At 44.3% G+C, this 15101-nt stretch overlaps 1 long non-coding RNA gene across 1 annotated transcript in view; it reads right to left on the bottom strand.

The window, feature by feature from the left end:
* Window positions 1–4489: 4489 nt before the first annotated feature.
* LOC113561904 overlaps window positions 4490–15101 on the bottom strand; it is a 90593-nt gene continuing 79981 nt past the window's right edge. The window contains exon 3 of the long non-coding RNA XR_003406518.1: window positions 4490–13716. This is a non-coding gene — a long non-coding RNA (uncharacterized LOC113561904). The remainder of the gene's footprint in view (window positions 13717–15101) is intronic.

Raw genomic sequence — 15101 nt, 5'->3', positions numbered from 1 at the left:
CAGGCACGTCAAGCTATGCAAGAGGTTTATCGCCGGCGTACCGGGTAGTTATATTCCGTTGCACGTCGAATACGGGTCTGCTGTGGCGAGCGATTAGAAACCAATGAACCCGATTGATCACAAAGCGAGCCGTAATCCCGAGCCTCCAAGCGCCTAAGCCTGCTCTTCGGCCGCGGCACGTACCGTTAAATGATTTAGCCGCTATCCGGGGTCTCCTCCGCTTGTTGCCTCGCTTCCCTTTCATCCCCCTTCCTTACCGGCTCGTTGTTCATCCGAACGTTCCCATGTCGTCATGGTGGGATGCTCGATATGGCCTGAATTACGAGCTCGCACAAACGCGACGTTATTGCATCTGCCCTGCTCCTTTCTCCATCTCTCGGCGTGTTCCATTTCCATTTTCCCCCCGCAGCGAGCCGCCGCCTTTAACAACGCGCGCGGAAAGAAACCGACGAAGGACGTGACTACACCTGATCTCGTTATCCGCGTCGAGATAGATACGGGCCGAAATACATTCGGCACGCAGGAAATGCAATTGCACCGGATCTCGTCGAAGGATGAAACGAAAGAGAATCGACTTTCCAGGTGGAATAAATAAATAATTTGAATAATAAGAATATTCCTGGTGAAGTACGAGAGAGGTTTGTGCAGCAATGGCATACTTTGGAAATCACTTTTCCTACGTTAGAATTCTCAAACTAATAAAATCTTCTATTTCCATATCTCGAAACGCATATATTGAATATTTTTCGATTCACACGTATCACGATCAACAATTTAATGCCACCGAAACTGTCAGTTATCATGTTTGAATATCTTATTTCATTCCGTGTTTTTCAGCGATGAAATTATTGAAACGCGCTGCGATAAACGGGAAAACGAATAAAATTATTATCAATACGAGATTATCTGATGATAAAAGAGAAAAACGGGAGTTTGAAATTTTGCAATAGTTGAATAATTTTTCAACTAAACGCCAAGCAGGAAACTTAAATTGTTCAAATTTTTCGGGTGAATTCAGTTTAAAAATTGGAATCTATAATATATCGGATCTGAAGCTAACTGAACTTTGATTCTGACTTTTAGTAAAAAATAGTTCCATCTGTACTGTGCAAGTTTGAAATTCAAATATGTATGGACACGATCGTGCAATTCCGAATCTTTGAAATCTTTAAAATTTGGGACTGAATATGCGCCATTATCAATTTTGCAAGTGGTCCAGACTCGTAGAGACTCTCTTTTTTGGAATTATGAAGCAAGCGAATACGGAGAATGAATATCGGAGATGAGATGAGGTATGACGCGGAAAGAGACGAATCGCGGGTCGGAAGAGGAGAATGGACGAAGTAACGCCTTGTGTTTCAGAGCGGTAGAGGAAACGCGTCGGCAAAAGGAAGCCGATGAGATATATCGCCGCGGAAGTGGAATGGTATGCGCATGGACGGACGTACGAACTGCAGAACGTCGGAACTGGAGCGTCATATGGCCTGGGTCCCACCAAGATTTTATATTGCGATCAGCTCTATCGCTTTTATCTAGACCAATCCGTACTATTCTTATCGCGTTCTCATTGGTCGCCACTTTTCTACCTGCACCTTGCTCGCGCTCGTCATGTGTCACTCTTCTCTTTTTTTTTATGCGATCGATATCGTTGACAGTAGAGTAATGATAGCAGCTTTAAACAGCTATTTATCAGTCGTTTAATATACAGTTGAAACATTTATCAATCTGCACGTCTATCAATTTTTAGTTAATATTAGTGTATAAAATGTGAGAGAAGACATTGAGTGAAGAGATTACGAGAAACGAGTATTTTTCGCATTTGTTAGAGTTCTTTTTTTGTATGCGGAATAAAATATTCTTCTTTTAAATAATCGCCAATTTGCTGCGCAATCGAGTGGACATAGATGGAATTATATAATACTATCTAGAAAGCGTTCGGATTAAATTATAACTTTAGCCATTTCTCTTTTGTCAGTGCATTGTTCATAAATATCATATAAAACAGTCGATGAATATACTCGCAAATAGGTACACGTCGAAAATATTTTATTAATACACGGAATCATTTTTATACAATGTTTAACATAGTTTTACATCTCTCTACAAATTTGTATTTTTACATTTGCAATGGCTGAGAATTGGCAGTTGATTTAATGTGCAAATAATTACATTAAATTTGAACAAGAGATATTTCTATAATATATATCAATTGTATATCTATAAATAAAACGATGAATTTCCCGCTGGTGGGTTATTTTATTTTAGAAGCGTCAAAAAGTTTTATTTCAGATTTTAATCCGCCGTATCGTGTTATCGCGCGTTTTACAACGCCGTTCGGATTGATTTCGACGTTTCGTTCTAGAATGACATAAACGCCTCGTGCGCACCTATCCAACGTGGCTGTTATCGCGACGTATTTTTCATATTCGGCAGAATATAGCAGGAACGTATTGTTTAGGGTGATTGACGCGTCGACGCTCTTCACCCCCCCCCCCCCCCCGGGTTCGCGTTATAACCCCCGGTCGTTCTTTTATATTTCGTGCTGCGTCGTTCACCCCTCGACGACGCGTGACTCGATCTTCGTTGCCGATGCGACAGCGTGTATGACACGCGTCATTGCGAATTCCGTCGAGTCGCGTTATGCTACCGTAAGAAGCACCCTGGGAAATCCCAGTGTCTCCCGACATTGCAATGCTTCGTTACCGCCTCGGTATTTTAACGGTGTCGCAAATGCCTCGGATACATTAGGGAGCTATCTATCCGCGTTTCGCGACAGGGGTAATTCGCGAAATACGCTACGGTTAACAGCACGTGACTCTGGTTTCTTCGTCCTCGTTAATTCGTTCCGACGACGGCATTACGACAACGGGATAAAAAACCGAGCACGATGGTATTAATTGGCACGGGCTCGAAAATATGTTTTGCGATAATTGGCCGGGCGGGTGTGCAGGTTTTCGGCAATTTTCGTGTAGCGACGCGTGCATGCGCTGCAATCGGGAATCGATAAGTCACAGCTTCGTTGCGATAATCGTCCATCCCCTCGCACCCCCTGTTTTCCATACCATGCGGATGTGTGCAGCTTACAAGTACCGTATTGAATCGTACCGCGCGGTTGAACGAGCGTTAAGAAATTACGATTAAACGGAGCTATTAAGCTATTAAGGGGGGAGCCTGCTTTAGAACGCTGAAAATAAGGTATATTTTACGAATTGTTTTTGGAGAAACTATACAGCGGATCATTATAAAACTTTGATGCATTTATTAGTACATGTTTAAAGATAAAAAACATTATTTTTTGATTTGAATATATCGCCTGTAGAGGTCGTCCTGGAGAAATCTTAGTGCAGCCGCGTCGCCGGCATTGCAAATTGGTGAGCATTCTCCTGCCTCGAAATTTCGTCTAAACTGAAAAATTGAAATATCTTCTCGTTATTTATGAATTCCCATCGTCGATGAACCAAAGAGAGAAGAAAAAAGTTGAAAAGTGCCAAAATGGTGGAGCTTAGAACACAAAAGTACGATTTTTAGGCAAAGTTGTTGAACTTTTTCATGCAAAAGTAATTGTTTAACTTAATGTTTTTATGAATATTAAAGGTTCATCGACGATGGGAATTCATAAATAACGTGAAAATATTTCAATTTTTCAGTTTGGATGAAATTTGGAGGCAGGAGAATGCTCGCCAATTTACAATGCCGGCTGCACTAAGATGCCTCCAGGACGACCTCTACAGGCGATATATTCAAATCAAAAAATAATTTTTTTTATCTTTAAACATGTACTAATAAATGCATCAAAGTTTTATAATGATCCGCTGTATAGTTTCTCCAAAAAAATTCGTAAAATTATACCTTATTTTCAACGTTCTAAAGCAGGCTCCCCCCTTAAATCATGTTCATGTTAAATACGCGGCACATTTCGTTAGTCTTGAATATTCTGAAATAGTTTACATGGTTTAACATTGATTTACACTGTGTATTTGGAAACACGAATATGTGGAAATATGTTTCACTTATTTATGACGGTAAGAGAAAATTCGATAAATGATATGATTTTGATAAACAGCTATGCGTATTTGGGTTTGTATTGAACGCTAATATTTTTGACTTTACGTCTCCATAGCGATCGATGGAGGATAAGAGACTTGATTGGATACGGATACGAGGGCAATACACGATGCGCATACTAAAGCTGAGGATAAAGATTTTCAGCTTTGGTGGAGCATCACGTATACCCAATACAAGTAACGACGCTTATAAGATATCAGCTTTACCAAGAGCTTTGAATGAATTGTTAACGAACACTGAATGTTGCAGAGATCGAAAAGAGCGGTACATTATGCGAGGAGGATCTTAAACATTAAGATGTCAAAATAAATATTAGCTCCTGTCTCAAATTATTATTAAAAAATTTATCCCTTTTTATCTTCTCGTTACGTTTGAAAGGCTGCACCGGAATTTTCTCTAATTTACCTTATTTTCTTTTTTTTAAGCGTTTGTTTCCTGGTGGTTTTGCCATTTTCTACAAAATTATTTACGTGACTCTAAACTGATATTCCGTAGCCGTTAAAAGAGACCGAAACAGAGAGATATCAAGATGCATTTGACGTCGATTAGAATTATTAAAGCGTGCGAAATAAATATGCACGATCTCATAATAGTGCATAAGGATCTTCATATTTTCGACGTTGTCTCGCGCTTCAGCGCTTCATGCTTTGATCGCGAAACGCAATTAGGCAAACCGTGCGTTAAATCGATTGTTGTCCAGTTCGTTAGGCACGGTGTAAAACATGGCAAATCAGGGCAGCCACGATTCGACCGAACTTCCATTTGTACGTAATAATGGTGCCGATAGCTATCGAACTTCCGAAATTCGAAGGCAGCCGCCATGCAATATATATGGAATATCCGTCCGAGAGTTTCCGTCCGGCTTGACGTGGCTTTGATCATGCCCCGGTGCTCGCGCGCGGGCGAGCTGGAAACCCGCGACTACAGATCGCTCTCGTTCGTGTATTTTTTTTTCCCCTGCGCGAGAAGGGAAAAGCTGCACGACTATATCCCAACGGCGGCAGAGTAAAAGTATGAATGGAATATTTATGGGCGGCTTAAAAATTTCACGAGCGAAAGGCCGTGCGCTCTCGCGGCGCTGCTCCTAGTATACGTAATTTTCTTTCGTTTGCGACATTTATCTTTATCTGTCGCGCGGACGATCGCTGGTGCACGAGCCACGGCAACTCCAGAATCCGCGAGTTACCGCTTTTTCCCCTGCCTCCCGTTCGCTCCCTCCCGTACTCTCTCGAAAACGGATTTTGTGGGTGTTTTCCCTTTAATAATTCTCAAGAGATCAAGGAAGAGCGAGAAAGGGAAACGGAACTTGGAGCACAAGCGGACGAAAAGTAAGCAAGTCGTGGCACGGAGAAACGCGACTTGCAACGAGGGGAGAGGGTATAGAGAACGTAGAAGCGGCATTCTGTACTGAGCGAGGAGAAGGAAGGCTTTTATTTTTCTTGCGCTGTCGTGTTCCCCTCTCGGGTAGCGGTAGCGGTGCACCAAAACGGGATGAAAACTCCCGGCGAGCTCCTAGTACGATTTCCTGAAGTGTCTCCCCCTGCTTACCCCTTTGCACACATTCTCCTTACCCCCGTTCTTGTTACACATCCATCTCTTTCTCTGTTGTAATGGCCGCCCGCCTTATTGTCCGCTGTTTCTTGCTGTCTTCTACTCCACTTTCCTTTTTACGCATGGAAATAAATTACTTTTGGATCCTCTCCCGCTTTTTCGCGCAGCGAGGTCCATTTTAGGTGCATCGCTTTCTTCCACGACGGTTTCGTCGTTTTACACTGTCATCAGACGAGTTCCTTTAAATCCTTCTCCCTTCAAAGAGCTACACGAGTAATCTCTGATATAACAATTTTTTTCAACGATCTGCTTTCTTCAGGGAACCGGTCATTGCTACGTGGAGACGTTCTCATCGATCATTAGCATGATTCTTTCGAATGACGCTAATGATCGGTCTCGCTAATGATTGGAAAGTTACCGCGATTCATCCCTATTTGTAAACGTAGACACGTTTCGGTTTAAGAGGATATACTTATATAAATCAGGAGCAGTTACGGCTCTATCGGGTTCCTCTGATTATTTTTCACCCCTAGATACGCTCTTTACGAGGGCAATGGGGCGAAGGGTTCTCTTTACGAGAAGATTGGGCACGGAAGGGTCCTCTGGAAGACTTCGACGCCCGGCATCTATAAGGAGCAAAAATATGAAATTCGCCGTCGGCGGGTGTCCCGGGGGACTTTCGACTCCGAGGCTCGGAATAATTTCATCTCGCTTCCTTGTTCTAGACCAGTTCCCACAAGAGTCTCGATTATCGATTTCTAGCGGTGGAAACGACGGTGCAATGCTCGACGTCCCGAGAGAAGAAGAATTATTGCCAGACGGGAGACTGGACTAAACGATACATAGAGGTAATTACCCCGGAGAAATAGACGCCAAAGATGAAGACAAAGAAAGGGCTAATCAACGGGGCTGGTTAACGAGATGGGAGCGGAAGGAGAACACGGAGATCGAATTTTTATCTTTCAACAGCACATGTCGGGGAGCATCCATTTTGGACGTATTTACGAAGCAATCTGTTTGCAACAAACAATATTTATTGAAAAACATCAAAATTGCACGAGTTAGCATTTAGTATCGGTGAAAAATAACGGTACAGAAAGAGAGAGAGAGAAAAACATCCTAGTGTTAGCAATCTATACTTTTTGTAATTACGTGGAAACATGTACTCTTCGTCTGCGATAGTTCCACTCATTATAAATTAAAGCTTGCATTACGTGCGTCACTTAAAAATTAACTTCGGACGAAGAAATAAAAAGAGAAAGGCGAATTATATGGAAACTCTTCGACGTAGTGGCGCGCGTCATTCTTATCTGCTTCGGCGAAATTATAAGGCCTTCCATCGCTCACGCAAGAAACCATTTTTCATGCTTCGTTGTCGTTGATGAACCTTTTTTACGACTGTAATCCGAGGGTAAGCGCGAGGGAACAAAAATGCTTAACGATGCTACGCGAAGATGGACTTTTTCGAACACTTTGACGTTTCTCTAAATTAACCGCGAGATCGTCCTTTTGCCCGTTTCTTATTTCAGCCATTCGCCGTGCGTTCAATTTAACCCCGACGATATTACTTGCGGGGGAGGAAATTCTTTTTTCCAAAATTGTGAGACTCGAAGCACGGTCAAGGCGTGCCAAGCGATCGCGGAATTTCGTACGCTTTTCAGACGCCTCCCGTGGGACTCCGAATCGTTCGGCGAAAGCAGTTTCCTCCACGTAATTCGCTCGATCCAACTTTTCCATCCACAAGTCATCCCGCGTTAAATCAACTCTTCGCGCCATGCCTCGCTGGCGGGGCAAAGGTCGTGGTTCTCTGATCGTCAATTAACATTCGTACAAATACAGTAAATTTGGTGGCATGCCGCAACGTTTTGTAAATTTTCCACGGTACGAACTGGCGACGTACGCGCGTCCGCACGCGCATTCTTCCCTTTTTACCGGCAACGACAAAAGCGCGCGTTTCCTCCCGATGTGTCCGAGTACCGGACGGGCGTTCGTGTTCGCCGCTATTGTAGGTCGATCGATTCTCGGGGGTTGGGCGGTGCAACGTGTGCGAGTGCGGTTAACGTGGCCGCCTGTAGTCGGCGGCGGTGATACGTCGAATCCGCGCGCGAGGAATGATTTATTGAAAAACAAGGAAGCGCGCACGGACTTAACGGGTCATGTTGATTCACGAGTTGCACCTGCAACATCTTCCATCGCGCGTTCACCAGCGAGGGCGCGCGCGCTTATACCCGTTCCCTTTATTATTTCTGCGCCGCATTAAGGGCTTACGCCATACGCTTCGTATACGGTACATAATTGCGGCGGCACACGATTTACATACTGTTCCGCGCGTCGCGATTTAATCTAGCATTTTGCAGCACGCGGTCGGAATTTTGCGACATACATTTTGACGGTATTCCTGCGTAAGAGATACCACGCGCAGATAACGTTACGTAATACTTTCCCGTGATAACGCTTCGATTTGACTGCGGGGCTAAGCGAGTCTCTCTTTACTATCCTGGAACCCAGAAAGCAACTCTGGAACAGGCGCGATGTGCGTTACGCAATCTTCTTTAACGTTCCATCCTGGTGACGGGATTCATTGGAGCGATTCGAACTTCAAACGCGAACCTTATGCTGTTCGAGATTGGATTTAGAGAAATTAGTAAGCTAAGCTATGCACGAAGAGAAAGAAAGGAGTGAGCGAACTCCAATCAAACAGTACTATTGATTTTGTCCGAACTGCTTGAACTTGAGGTGAAGCCAAGTGAATTAAACTCAAACGTTTCTACTTTGAACTGCTCAAACAGTCCGATCACGTAATTTGTTTTTTCTTCGGACCTTTTTATTTTCTTCTTAAAATGCGATCGTCCGAGATTGCGCAGCCGCCGCGAGTAAACAGTCAGGAATCTTCTTTTAATTCATCGTATCATAATCATCGTTTACAAAATAAAATTCATGAAATTTTCCGTGCTCTGCAGTATTTCATACCGGCGGAACAAGATTGATTGTATAAAAGCGGTTCCCAGTATTGCGGCACCGTTTTATCCAATCTTATTCTACAATATCCGCGCAACACGCATTCGCCGATTTCTGCTGCGGTTTAGTCATATGGGCGTAATGCTCGACGGCTGAAGGAAATGGCCAGATAGCACTTATGTGCATTATCGGCGGCTCTCGGGCATACGAGCTTCTATCTGCAGTTTTAGATGGGATACACGATCGCTCTTATACTGCTAGCTATCGCCATCTTTATCTACTCCACGTTGCCTTTTCGTTCCCCAATCATCGTTCGTCTCTCATATCAAATTTAATTAATAAATTATTATTACGCACACAGTACTTTTCTTATTAATCTGCATCTGTATTTGAGTCATCTTGGTTTTGAGCTTTCACGTGTGCATTTCGAAATGTCGTACCGTTATTTCTGCATCCCCGGAAAGAATAACTCGTTCTCCATTCCCTCTTGGTTCTAGGTTGCTGCAGCGGGTTTGCAATGACTAACCGACCTGCCTTTGTTGCGGCATTCTCCGCGGTTTCAGCGGACGATAACGTGGGTTTATAATGCGAGGAAAGAACGTCACAGGGATTGCCATCCCTTTTTTCGTTGCCTTCTCTCGCCTTCTCCCTTAAGTATATTTGTTCCCGGAGAGTATAGCGATCCGGCAGGGATGCTTATTATTATAAACGTGTTGCCGCGTTCCAGTCACGCACGCTAGAAACTTTTCTTCGCGCCCATTGAAAAATGTATCATGCGTTTTCGCGCCGCATTATACGTCCTATGATGGGCACCGAAATAGCTCTCCTTCTCTCTTTTTTAACAGCTAAAGGATCGGGGGTGAAAGCGACAAGCGTTTCTGGGTCACCACTTTGGAAGTTTCGTGATGTCATAAAATGAAGTCGGTTCCGTTGGTCGCCTCGTGCTTTCGTGGGCCGTTAGACGCTACGGCTACGATTATTGCGACGTCAGATATAGTTGTAGTACAAGTTCAAATCGCGAGCTAAAACACTTGATTTTTATGCGACGATTTGAGCGCGAACTCGTCCCCGGGGAAACATGAAAGATAGTACGCTGTCTCCATTGCAGGGTAATTTCTCGATAAAGCGTACTGGAACTCAGAGTTCTTAATGACTGACTAAGAGACAGCTCTCATTTCTTGATTCTACCATCGAAGCCACGTCTCTTCTTGCATTGGTATTCATTGAAGATCTGCCAATAATAATATATGGACTAATCTGTTTACGATTACAGTACGTTAGTAATCGATAGCTTGTTATTCATCTCGCGACGGGGATTCATTACTTCCCGAAAGCGAACTCCACGTTTCTGACGTATATTTAAAGTATCGGATAAGCGAGCGGGCGAGAACGCAGTATGGCGTGAGCCACGCGAATCTCTCATTTCTGTTGCTTATGAGCAAGAGTAGCAATTGCAGTAGCATTAAAGACTGTTGGCAAGAAGAGACGAAAATGCGCAAAGTAAGATCTCCCGGACGTTTTATTTCATTGAAACCGTAAGCTCGTACACCGTCGTACGACTCGAAATGAAGATTTGTCTAAGGAAGAAGCGGGCACGTTTGACCGACGCGACCGTAATCAGCTTATTTGGCAGCGTTTTAATTTCGTGATATACGACTGACGCTAGCTGACGATGCAGCTTGCCACGGGTCGGCTAATGACCGCAGCTGGGTCAAGAGAATTTATCGCTCGTTTTACGCTTGCGGCACAGTGTGCGGCGAAAAGGAACAGAAAAAAAGAGTGGCAGAGGAAGAACGTTCTAAGTTATCCCTCGCGTTCTGCCTTCGTTCGTGGGTCGGCCGGTTTGGACAACTTCCAGTCGGGTGCGATCGTATCCGCTCGCGAAAAACGCTCAGAAGAGAGTACTCACGTAAGCGCTCCGCTAACGTGCCGCGGATTCGTTTTCCGCAAATCGCCGACTTGATTTCATACTCCGATCGGTACCTAACAAAGTGCCAGGTCTATGGGTAACGATTCTTGCGAAGAAAACTTGTTACAATTAATCAATGATGTAATATTATTTTATGATATAATATTATTTTATTTTTTACTTAATTTCAGCATTATTTGCTTTATATTGTTGTGATTCTGAAAAGTTGTGATAAATAGATTGCAAGATAAGAATGAAACATGAAGAATGCGCGGGTTAAAAATGCGCGTGTTACGTCACATTTATGTACGTTAAAAAGAATGGCTTGAAAGGACCGGTATTTATATCGCGCAGTTGAAGCGCGATCTTCAACTGAAACGGCTGCAGAAACGACGCACTAAAATAAATTGTACGACCTGCAGCGTAATTGCTTTACGCACCCACAGACACATCGTCACCGTCGATGATTATTCATTGTTTTATAAATAGTCGGCTCTCGGCATCACGCGTTTCGTCGGGCGCGGCTGCATTATTCAACGAGGCTCAGGAAAGAGTGACTGTAAAGTAAAATCGGAAATTGCGGCAGGCGTGTAGCGCAACATTTTCTGAATCTTGCAGAACAATTTGTCGTTTGTTACGAGCCATTTAAACTTAAATATCTGCCTTCAAAAGCGAGATTCGTCTGTAACTTTAAAAGTTGATGCATTTTATGCGCTGCAGTTCTCTACTGCGTTCTTCAACAGACAAAAATTCTCATCTTGTTTCTTCAGAAAAAAAGTTTTAATTATTTTAGTTATTGAGGCTGAATATTTGGAATCTTTTATGCTGATCTTTCTTATCAGAGATTTGAACATTTTTGGACGTGCAAGTGCGGATTAGTCTTTCCACTTTCGTATTGCACACGAATCCGTGATCGCCTTTGACGTAAAAGCCGGAAACGCTTTCCTTCACAGAGAAACGCAAAGACATAGTCGTTTTTATGGGACTCGATCAGATCGAGGATCTTGAAACTAATTCGTACGCCCAAGTACGTACGTTCAAAGACTATAGACATCGATTCCAAATTTATAGCGGGACATAAACGGATCCTCCGACCACCTCTGAAATACGGGGTCTGAAATTTTCTCGCGAGTGTGCCGTCGATAGTAAAAAAAGGAGAGAGAGAGAGAGGAAAAAAGAAAGAAAAAAAAGATAGATCCTCGGAAAAATTGCGGTTCCAAAAGGAGATTAAGACCGTCTACCATTCATTATCTAAGACAGGACGAAGCCTTGCAGGTCGCGGCGAGGAACTCGTCTCACATTGTATAATTAATTATAAGGAGAACCACCTGGTAGTACCGTCCAACGTTAATACCTTACACGCGAGACTAAGCACACGGTCGAACGGCGGCAATTTCGAGAAGTATCGGTATCATTCGTGCGTGCGTGGTCTCGCGGAATTAATTGCGCGCGCGGCACGACCAATTAAGTTCCCGTATGATCGACTGAATAATGTATTTTCTGCCTCATGGAGGCGCGGCAAATACGGTTCGCCGAAAATGAACGTTAAACGATTCTGGAGCGGTCTTTACCGTAATTCGTCGTTCCGTCGTATCGGATTTATCGAGTCGAGAAAATTATTACCGTTCATTGCAAAAAAAGAACGCAAGGCAGAGAGAGAGAGAGAGAGAAGGAGGGAGGAAGGGAACGAAGGAACGAGAGAGTCAGCAGAGGAACGGGTCAGACGCTCAACTACTGGTATGTCGTAACAGTCGCGAGAGCTCTCACGACAATTATTGGAGTAAAGTCGTCAAATGGCTTTCGTTCGTTCGATCGGCACCCGCCGTTGGTCCCAGAGGAGAGAAAAATCATTTACCCTACTTCTTGCTGGACATGAAGACACGGTAGAGGCGACGGATGCTAGAGAAAGACGGCGGGGTAGTAATTGGTAGCATCTGTGACCTAGTGTTCCGTGAAATTGATTGAAGTCTTCAGCCGAAGAATCGCGGCTAATTGGAACGGGCAACAAACCCGCAAGGTAGAACGGAACAGTCGTGCGCCCAGTCTCGATTTATCTCTTTCGAGTGATACGCCACTTACTAGAAAAGCCGATTAACGTCACCGTTGAGCCCACGCAAGGCACCCTCGGCGCCTCGAGCTCGAGGCATTAAGTCGTCTCTTTCGTGCACCAACGAAAATCCGCTTCCTTATCTTATCCTGAATAGGTCAGCGTTGGAACAGGTGAGGTAACGCTGCTCGCTCGTCGATATATCGCACGCGCGGCTGCTGCGTAGACCAAGAGAACACGTGGAAAGCCGCGATTATAAGTCACGGTTATTCGACGCGTCGAATTAATTCTGCGAACTTTGGTCGACCGCTCTCCCAGCTTATCGGCCGATTCCGCCGCGTTTACGCTCGCACGCTATTAAGCTCGGCTCTGGCCGTGTAATAGCGCGCGATCGAGAAATAGTTGGCGTCTATTACGGGATATTACGTCGCACAGGATCTTTCGTGAGCACGGGTGGCGGAGATACACTCGGAAGTGGCGGCACCCTATCGCGAGAGCCTCGTAATCCGCCGAGCGCATTCGTCCCGATTCGCGCACTAACGCGAAGCGATAACGAGAAAGTCGCCGCCGACAAATCCCTTCTTTCGCCCCCTCCCTTCTTTTTTCCTAGAGCCCCGTCCTAATTTAATGTATTCCTCAATTATTCATTTTCTCGGCGGGGGAGAGACGGACTCCAAAGGTGGCAAACTCTCCGCCGTAGATGATGGACGGAGGGAAGGAGGGCTGGGTTTGGGTCGACGGCGATGGCGGCCGCGACGGCGGAGGGATGCCTATTAAATATGCCTTGGAAAATTGGATTTGAAATTCTTATTTTTCCACGGCGCACGTTTCTGCCGCGCCCCCGCGTCTAGTCTCCGCTCGTGCCGTTCATCCCCCGCGTTCTTCCCTTTATTCTGACGAGGTTCTTTCCGTCTCGCGTCCGATGGCCATTCCGACGTCGTTCCTCGAAAGATTCCATTGGCGAGGGAACATTCTACCCCGAGGCTAAATACCGATGTCGCCATTGTTAGGGTGAACGGCTCTGACTCTGGCCTAATAGTCTTAAATTTTTACGTTATGTACCTGCTGCTGCTGCTGTCGCGTCGCTGCTGGGGAAAAGCTGCTGGGCTTCGCCTTCCTTGCCTCTCGACTACCCTCTCTCCGTTTTACGCGTTCCTGTTCCTTCCTCCGGGACTGGAACCGGGACCTGGAACGTTTTCAGCGTGTAATGGAATTCCCTCTGGCTACACGACGATGAGACGTATCTCACATTTCGTAGGCTGCAATAAAGATTTGCGAATGGGAGCGCTGAAAGGTATTCGGCCCCGCGATGTTACGCATAATTTGCATAATCCCTTTAATCGTCTGAAAACACGATTTATGAACACGATATTCCATTGAACGTTACTTGGGGAGGGTTAATCCTTGCGTTCGGGGTCTTTTCACGAGGGGTAACGGCTCAATGCATATTTTTTCGACAGTGCAAGATGTAAATTAACTTTTACATAAAATTTCAGGTATTGAAATTAATGGATAAGAATTAAAAATTAAAATTTGACAATTTTTATATACTTGATAAGATGTGAATTTAGTATACTTGATGTAAATGCATTTAGATGCGCTAAACTGCCAATTTTCAAATGTACGGATAATCATGTAAAACTTGGCAAAATATTTGAGGCACTTCGAGGTTACACTTGTCATAATCATTGCGTCAATGATGTGAAAGTCTTTTGATCTTTCATGCAATAATGAGACACGTTATGGAAATTAGTGGTAAACGTTCGAACGACGTATCGAACGGCGGCTTATAAGGCAACTGAATCAGTGTCGAAGTTCGCAAGTTCACTTGGCGTGTGTACACGCCTGTACGCTACTGACGTTCCACGATTACGACAAGAGTGCAAGAAGATTGAGACGTTATTGTATTGTGTAGTTTCTTTCTCAATAGCTTTTCAAATTACCACAGATCGTTGTATCATTAATGGGTAAAAAATATGATTTTCTCGAAATTGCAACGCCATAGTAGTTTAGAATGTATAAAATGATGAGAGAATCATGATTCTCTCTCTTCAGAGTAAAATAAAAATCATTATTATATTCTCGCACAAAACTCATAAATAACGACACTATATGTGGTACTACACATATCTAGTTGTATTTATTCGCTTCTATCATTCTATCGCTTCTATCTGGTCACGAACGTCGCATTAGATACTCTTATCGATTAGTTTGCGATTTTATCGAAACACCGACATGCACTGACGGATTCAGTATGCCCGATATACGACGATAAACGATAGAATAACTAATCGTCGTTGTCCCGCGATACCAATTACACTAATATCCAGGGCATATGCCGTCGCGAAGGATACGGCCAATAAGAAGATGTTCGCCTCTAATGACGGCAGTTATCAAAGTCATTCGGTGAAGTTGGCCCGGATAACTATCGTGCAACCATTCGACGCCCTTGCGCGCGCGGTCAAACTCGTAGCCACCACCGTCGCCGCCGCCAACTTGCCATTAATTTGCGACCGAGGGAACGTTCGTGCCGATAATTGGGAGATTCGACGCGTATCTTCTCGCAGAGAG

The sequence above is a fragment of the Ooceraea biroi genome, chromosome 5, assembly GCF_003672135.1.
Source record: "Ooceraea biroi isolate clonal line C1 chromosome 5, Obir_v5.4, whole genome shotgun sequence".
Classification (NCBI taxonomy): Eukaryota; Metazoa; Arthropoda; class Insecta; order Hymenoptera; family Formicidae; genus Ooceraea; species Ooceraea biroi.
This window is presented reverse-complemented; position numbering and strand designations above follow the sequence as displayed.